The sequence below is a fragment of the Bidens hawaiensis genome, unplaced genomic scaffold, assembly GCF_021521415.1.
Source record: "Bidens hawaiensis isolate Kalapana, Puna unplaced genomic scaffold, B.hawaiensis_p1.1 tig00001960_1, whole genome shotgun sequence".
Taxonomy (NCBI): Eukaryota; Viridiplantae; Streptophyta; class Magnoliopsida; order Asterales; family Asteraceae; genus Bidens; species Bidens hawaiensis.
The window spans coordinates 2,031,835-2,040,664 of record NW_027491108.1 but is presented as its reverse complement, the minus strand read 5'-3'; the positions used below and the strand labels follow the sequence as shown (position 1 = coordinate 2,040,664).

The following is an 8,830-nucleotide window of genomic DNA, read 5'->3' as shown; positions in this document are numbered from 1 at the left end:
GATAGACAGGTTGTTTGTCTTATTGAGTCAGTCAACTATTTGCATGAGATTACGTGATCTCTAAAACATAATACAAATTAGAGAATAAACCAACTCAGACCGAATACACATTTGTCTGGATCCAAACATAACCGTTAAGCTTAAACAGTCAAAGGCTACGTGGCCGCGGGCTAATGGTCATATATAGTTTCTCCGGTATGGGCTACGTGGCTCGAAGACTTGTGTGTGTGTAGGGCAGTGTTACATATACAGGGTATAGTAATATATCCGCTGAGCTTGTCAAGAAAACTATAAGTGTATTATGATTGTTATTTATATATGCTTTTAGAGTCATAACGATTCACCAGCACATAGCTGACGTATTTTAATCCCACTTGCAGGTAATTAAGTTTGATGGATATTAAATACAAGGATTAGAGTCATCCCGGAGATAGAAGTTCGCGCATTTGGTGGCTCAGTTTTAATATATAAATCCTTGTAATATTTGATAAAACAATATTTTGAATAACTTCAAACTTGGGTATTTAATTCCCAAGTAATTTTCAATGTAAATTAATATTATATTAAACTTTTAAGTCTTTCGCTAAAATTAACCCATAACTCTGATACATTTACAAAATATGTACCAACTATTGGTCATATTCATAGGCCCTAAGTTGGGGTGTGACACCGGCTAATGATCCCTATGTTTTCGATTGATGAGCCTAGTTCAGTTTGCCGCAAAGTCTGTTTGGATTCCTTTGATGACAATGCGGTGCATTGCAAAGAATTGCCTGGTTTTAAATACAGACATTATTTGGTTAGGGATGTTCTGTGTGATGTTCTTAAACGGGCAGGGATCTCTGCTAAAAGGGAGGCCCCTGTTAACTTTCTTACGGATCCGCTCGAAGGGAGGTCCACATTACGACCGGCTGATATTCTTGTGTTTGGGTGGGCAGGGGGGAAACACGCTTGCGAGGACCTTAGAGGAGTGTCTCCTCTTGTTGGGCAGGGACCGGGGATTTGTTGTGGGTCAGTCTGCGTTGAAGGCCGAATCGGGAAAGTTGCCAAACACGAGAAAGCCTGTTTAGAAAATCAACATGTATTTCTCCTCTTTGCGTTTGATACATTTGGGTTTCTGGCCCCGAAGGCTGTGAATTTTCTAAACAGGGTTAAGCGTGTCGTTTATAGTACTTTTTCATCTCCTACGACCCAACGCTTTGTTTTTAGTAGAATTGGTTTTTCAATTCAAAAGAGGGTTGCGGCGCAGCTTGTTGCTCGTTTACATACCACTTTATTGTTATCGTTTTGAATTTAACGAGAAATAACTATTTTTATTTCCGAACAAAAAAAAATCAATCAATATAAACCAACCAAAACTTGCACCAACTATACAGCATCCATTCCCAACATGGACTCCTCAGCTGATCAAATCGTCGTAGAAATCCCCGGATTCATCCGAGTATACAAAGACGGCCGCTGCGAAAAACTCGCCGGCGCCGATACCGTCCCACCCGGCATCGACCCTTCCTCCGGCGTTCATTCCAAAGACGTCCTTATCCAACCGGACACCCCACTCTCCGTCCGCCTTTACAAACCCCAAATTCCCGCCGGCCAAAAACGCCCTCTCTTAATCTACTTCCACGGCGGCGCATTCATCATCGAAACCGCTGCCTCGCTAAAGTACCACACCTTCTTAAACCTCATCGCGGCGGAATCCAACGCCTTCATTGTTTCCGTCGACTACCGTACGGCGCCGGAGCATCCCGTTCCGGCGTGTTTCGACGACTCATGGGAAGCAATCAAGTGGGTCGCGGAACACGCTACCGGAAATGGACCGGAGGCGTGGATCAACGAGTACGCCGATCTCGGAAACGTGTACATCGCCGGCGACAGCGCCGGTGGTACGATCGCCCATCACATGGCAATCCGGGTCGGGTCGGAAAACCCGGGTGGGAACGTGGTGAATCTTCAGGGGATTGCTCTGCTCCACCCGTATTTTTGGGGGACAGAACCGATCGGGTCGGAAGCGGATAACCCGTTTTTCGCGCTGATTCCCGATCTATGGAAGCTTGCCTATCCGGGAACAAGTGGGTCGGATGACCAGTGGATTAACCCGGATAAGGATCCGAAAGTGTCGGGTCTTGGATGCTCCAGGGTTCTTGTTTATGTGGCCGAGTTGGATATTTTGAAAGACAGGGGGTTGCAGTACAAGGGTATTTTGGGTAAAAATGGTTGGACAGGAGACATAGAGGTGATTGAGGATCAAGGGGAGAACCATGTGTATTTCCTATTTAACCCTTATGATGAGAGTGCTTGTACCTTGCGTACAAGAGTTTGTAACTTCATCAACAATCGGGCTTAATCAATGATGTTTGTGTGCTTTGTATTGGCTTTTTATAATAAGCAATGAAATAAATAAAAGTTTAAATCAATGAGGTTTTCATTGTGGAGTCATTTACATGTTTGAATTGTGTTAAGTGAAGTATGGTAAATGTATGTGAAGTAGGGGTCATGTATTTCAAACTAGCAGTAAGCCCGCAACATGTTGCGGCGACGACAAAGTTTTAATCTTATCATATAAATACATAATTAAATCTAGTAACAAGCCTTAGAATGATCATTTTAAGATATCAAATTAAAAAAACGGATATTATGATCATATGGTCAAAGAAGGGTGGTTTGAGGAAAAGAAATTGATGAAGCCTAGTTAACTGCTAGATTGAAGGAAGCAAGTTTCTTTACAGCGTATGCATTAAATGTTTTACGTAATCAGCAACTATAATTTATAGACGTGCACGGTAACTTATCGACGCCAAATAACAATAATTTTGTTTTTAGTAAGATTAGGTTTGCCATTCGAAAGAGGGTGGCGACGAAGCTTGTTGCCAGTTTACCCATCTCTATATTGTAATTTGATCCTTTTGTGTTAAAAAAACCTTGACTAAAAAAAAGACAACAAACTTGCAGCTATAAAAAATCAACAACTTGTACATCGATGCATAGTAGACTTGTATATTATAATTGATAAGTCGATATTAAGCAAAATTTTTAAAATGTCGACAAAATTAAGTGTCGCAAAGGTAAGTCAGTTTTTATATATATATATATCATAATATATTCAAAGATAAGGAAATAATAAGAATTTTAAATAAAGTTGTCAAATTGAGGGTCAAGCTATTCTACATAGAGGGCAAAAATAAGAAAGATAAGAAGGATTTGTAGCTACATAAGAAAAACCCTTAAAAAATAAAAAATAATAAAAAATTATAACTCAAAATTTAATAAAAAAACAAAAAAAGTAAAAACATAAAAATATTTCCACCATCTTTCTTGTTCTAAAAAAACACAATGTTGAGTGAAAAATATCATTATGTATTTTTGTTTATCATTATGTTTTATGTTTATTTCGGCGTTGATTGTGTCATTTTTCCTTAACATTGTTTCTTTATTTATTGATATTGTGTTATATTAATATCGTTGTGTTATATTTTGTGCAGCATTTGTGTTATATTTTGCGAGCTGTTGTGTCTTTTTTTAGTTATAATTGTGTCTTTTGTTCATTTTCTTCACTGTGCCTTTGATCTCAGCATTATGTCTTTTCGTCATTTTTTTTAACGGGAATGATGGGGGAAACGTTTTAGTTTTTTTAAATTTATTTTATGGGTTTTTTGTGTGGTCACAAATCCTTCTTACAATCATGTAAAAAAATTTAAATTTACTGAAGATAATTAAAGTTAAAAGATAAAAATGGTAACTAATTTAAATAAAATGGAAAGACACATATTTAATGTCACAATGATCTTTTTTCTCCTCTTTAAGCTTATACTATATTCTTTATAAGTAGTAAAACTATTAAAATCAACATTCTTACTTTGCCTATCTCTCATGCATTATATATACTAACTGGGTGCGGTATGTGTGGAAACACAACATCAAACGCGTAACCGGTTTTAGTACGCACTTGACCTCGCATCGGCATGTGTGTAACATGACATCGAGCGTGCATCCGGTGTGGTTACACGTGTAACCAGTCTCAACCAAACCTGAAGCAAATTAACCTTTTTTGTGTATCGCGTGTTTTGTTCTTAACCATTTCTGACCCATGGCCCGTACCCTCTCGACCGGGCCCGTTTACCGGTCCTAACTGGTAATCACATAACACATTAAGTTTTTAAAATTAAAAAAATATATATATAACAATACCATACTCAAATTAAAGAGCATAAAATGCTCATTTTTATGATGTATTTTATTTTGAAGAAATATTAACATGGAAAAAGTTATGACCGTTTAAAAGTCGTAGGGGTAGTTAATTTTAGAATAAGGGGTAAATGTGTAACTATTATATATATTGACAAAATATGATTAAAGTTAAAGGACTATACTTGTAAATATTTTGGAATCAAATATTTGTTGTTAACGTAGAAGAAGAGGTGGAAAAGTCCAGATTACCCCTAAAATCTTATAAATTTATGCATGGTGTGTTTTACCTTTTGCACTACACCAGATCCAGCCCAACAGCAGGCTCGGCCCAAACGAGAGATTAATAGGCCAGCCCGTTTCTAGACATGAAGACATCGTTTATTGTTTTATTTATTGTTCTTTAATTAGTTTGTTGCCTAGTCTTGCATGATTTTCATGTTCCTAACTTAGTGGTTGCATGTTTAGTGGTAGTGGCATAAAATAAGGATCATGGGTGGTCAATCCATTATGTTTAAATTCTGTTTTGCATAATGAAAGAAAGAAAGAAAATTGTGCCAACGTATTCTCTCATTTCTCTCTATTGCTTGGAGCCTAATCCGCTCTAAGGATTACCTATCATATTGCAAGCGTTACATATTTTATGAAGTTGATTGTTGATACATTGAAACTTAATATCAAGACTTTTGTAATGTTAAAAGCTTTTTGGAATTTAAATACAATTCACTGTTAAGCGCAAGTTATAGTAAGTTGCTTTTTTTTAACACGTCTTCTTTGTTATTTGTCATCAATGGTTTTGAACCCTCACAAGTTGAAAATGCGAAGTTTCTATCGAACACACGGAAATTAAAGACACATTTAAATTATAATAAAATAAATACTTAATAATTAAATATAAAGGCAATATTGATGTGAAAATGATAGAAGGATTGACGCATGAAAGATGAGGGTTTTGAAAATATGATGCATGTGAAGGTTTTGCTTTTAATACATTTGGGTCATTTGACTTAGATGTTGTTACATTTTTTATAAGAGTTCAGCGGGTCATGCACATTAGCATATTGACGTCAAAGAACTGTAACTTTGTTTTCAGTAGGATCGAATTTGTCATGCAAATGGGGGTTGTGACGCAACTTATTGCCCCCTTACCCGACTCTCTATTGTAATTGAATTTTTTTAATTATCAAATAATAAAGAGAAATACAAACCGGATAAGAATTCTGGTAAATGTCGTTAGTTACTTTTATATCAGTTAACACGTGTATCTTGGGCTGTACTTGTGGCTTGTTTGTTTGATGGCTAGTAGCTGATGGGCTTAGCCACTTCAGCCCATTGGGTTAATGCTTTATTTTCAAAAATTAGTTTCCAAACTGACATTTTAAGTGAAGGTTTTAATGTTTAAACATATTAGACCGGTGCCTGCGTGTTGTGGCACAGAACAAAAATCCTTGTTATCGTGTAAATATAACAATTATGGATGTTTAAGGTTTGTTTGAAACCTTGAAAACGCTTAAATCAATCATCACTTTTGGTCAGCCGATTTCTAAATGTTCAAACTATAGCAAATAGTTTGGTTTACGGTTTATACCTAAAATTAGCCATATAAAACCGAACCTGACGGTAAACTTATTATTAAAGCTCAATGCGTGAAACCAAACCATTAATAACGATTCAGTTTAAGTTTTCTAAAGGTTCTGTTTCAGTTTTTAATGAAAAAAAAATCGAACCAATGGTTTGGCTCACGGTCTAACTTAGAAACCATTCAACCCGAATTGTGAACACCCATATGAAACATGTTATTTTTTTAATTGAAAAAAATTATATCAATACCATACCCAAATTAAAGACAATAAAATGCTCATTTTTATAGTGCTTTAAAAAAAGGATTAACTATTGAAAAAGTTACGGTCGTTGGAAAATCGTTGGTGAGAAGTTGGATTACAATTAAAAGTAAAAGGAGTGTATGGGTAAAAATGAAGGTCCAAGTTTGTAACTATTTCTTAAATTTATAAAAGTTGAGTAAAGTTGAGGATGGGGGAATGTTATAACTATTTATAGGCATGTTTTCTAATTGACAAGCTTGCCACTATCTTACATGCTATATAAAATGTATCTTAGGTTCTTCGTTGTGGTAACAAAAAAAAAGCATTATGGGTCCAATCAGCAATACGTAACGTCGCCATACCACAACAACACGATCATCATGTTGGCGCCTAGCCCTCTTTTGCCTTCCATCGCTATGTCAATAGCGAAGCCATCCCCCCCTGGTAGATGGGGTCCACTCCAAACTCACCACTAATATTCAAACACACGCATATTTATTTGCTTTTTATTTTTTTTTCTTTTATTTTAGATGTAAGTTAAACCAAGTTAACCCACAACACGCTAGTTAAGTTAAAACTCCATTGCGTATGTGACAGTGACGTGGCGCGATAACTAGCTCTTGCATGTTATCCTACAACATACAGCCTTATGCATTACAAGTTGTAAATTACTTAAAAGTAGGTGCCTTAATTGCCCATCAATGATGCATTATATACTGCTAGACAGGTGCGCATGTGATGCGATGGGTGTTTGAACACAGACCATGCTATTCATGTAACAATTATGAGTGTTCATGGTTATCGTTCAGTTTAAAACCTTGAAACATATTAAACAGGCTATCGATGTGGGATCACAATTGATTTTTTCACTCACGGTCGATTTCAAAAATTTTAAACCATAGCGAACGATTTGGTTCGCAGTTTATACCGAAAACCATAACAAAAATGTATTGTTCTGGGGTATATCAAGGTTTAGTCTCCGATTCATATTTCGTCGACCAATCCCTCCCAATTCACATCTTTGTTGAAAGAATTTTTTTTGTAAATCCTTAGATAAGGGATCAGAAAATACCAGATCTCCCTCTACACAAGCAAATCGTTGATAAAAATCCAAAATAGCATTTTCTTTTGACCCTATTTTTTTATCATTCAGAAAAGACAAAAATAGTTCAAGATAGCAAATATTTTTTAGAATTTCTCTTATATTCAACCCCATTGCTAATAATTGAACTAGAATAGATAGTTTTTATTGCATACTCACACGAACCTATATCCTTGCTTTTCTGTCAATTTCTAATTCTAATCTTCCCCTACAAACCAAACTAGACTGTTAATGTCGAATGCATTTTAATATTTTTTATTATTTAGTATTAGATATGTTTTGTCATATATATTTAGATATAGTTAAAATACAATTGAACAACTTTATATTAACCTAATTTTAGTATGATTTGTAGTAATATATGTTCTTGTTATTATTTCGTCTCCTAGGTATTCCATTTGTGTGGCTAAAATTATCATTCTTCATATTATGATCCTCTAACAAATCATATTTTGTTGATCCTTATTTAGGATTGTTGGTACAGTTAAATTAATAATTTTTTAAACAAAATTTATTATCAAAGCTTAAACTATGAAACCAAACCGGAACCAAACCGTAAGTAATAGTTTGGTTTCAATTTTCAGTGGTTCAGTTTCAGTTTTGTACGACAAAAAAGCGGTACGAACGGTTAGGCTCACAAGTTTAACTTCAAAAACCATAAAAACCGGAATTGAACACCTTACGTAACATATTACTTTGCTTAAATTGAAGAAAGTATAAAAATATCATATTCGAATTAAGGAGAATAAAATGATCGTTTTTATGGTATAATTTTTTTTTTATAAAAAGTATTAACGTATGAAAAAATTAGTGTCGTTTAAAAATCATGGGTGAGATAGACTAGTTTAAAACTTAAATTAAAAATATAATATGATTAAAGATACGGGGGGCAAAAAGAACAAAAAGAAAAGTCTACTTAAACGTCATAACTCAAAAGTTAATAAAAAAACAAAAAGAATCTTAACTCAAAACTTGTAATTTGGATGAGTTGTGTTTAAAAGAAAAGTCTACTTATATTGACACATGTACTTTATACATTAGCATGTGTAAAACTTTTAAAATAAAGTGTTTTGATTTACCTTTTCTCATGTATTATAGTATAGATATAAATCTAGCATAACTTAAGGGTTCTATTAGGGACGCCCCCTATACGCCCAGTATAGAGCTATACGGGTGCTTATACGGGCAAGGTATAGCCCCCGTATAATCAATGGCGGAGGATAGTTAGGGCCCGGGATGGCCCCGACCCCCCTGTTTTTTTACGAAATAGTGTAAATTTACCCGATTTCGTTCGAAAATTTTTATACATAGTGTAAATTTAGCCATTTTCGGCCGAAATTTTTTATACGTAGTGTAAAATTTAGTCTTTTTCGGCCGAAATTTTTTATTCGTAGTGTAAATTTAGCTATTTACGGCCGAAAAATTGAGCACGACCCCCTTCGTTTGTGAAATTTTGTATACATTTTGTGGCCGCCCCCCCCCCCCCCCGATGTCTTAGTCCAAGCTTCACCACTGCGTATAATATACATGGCGTATAAGGGGTGTTTAGTGCCCCTAAAACTGTAGGTTCCCAGCCGGATCTACACGAGATATCGCGTTCTACGTAGGTGCGGAATCCCTACGTAAGACGTTACGAGTATAGAAAACGATACGAGCTAACACACGGTACGATAATCAAACACACCTTGTATTTCAACCGTAAACACGTGATACTATGATCACT

The 8,830-nt window shown here is 35.5% G+C and overlaps 1 pseudogene; it reads left to right on the top strand.

Annotated features, from left to right (window-relative positions):
* Nucleotides 1-1,386: 1,386 nt before the first annotated feature.
* On the top strand, nt 1,387-2,344 carry LOC143600677 (putative carboxylesterase 2 pseudogene; annotated as a pseudogene).
* The last annotated feature ends 6,486 nt before the right edge of the window (nt 2,345-8,830 follow it).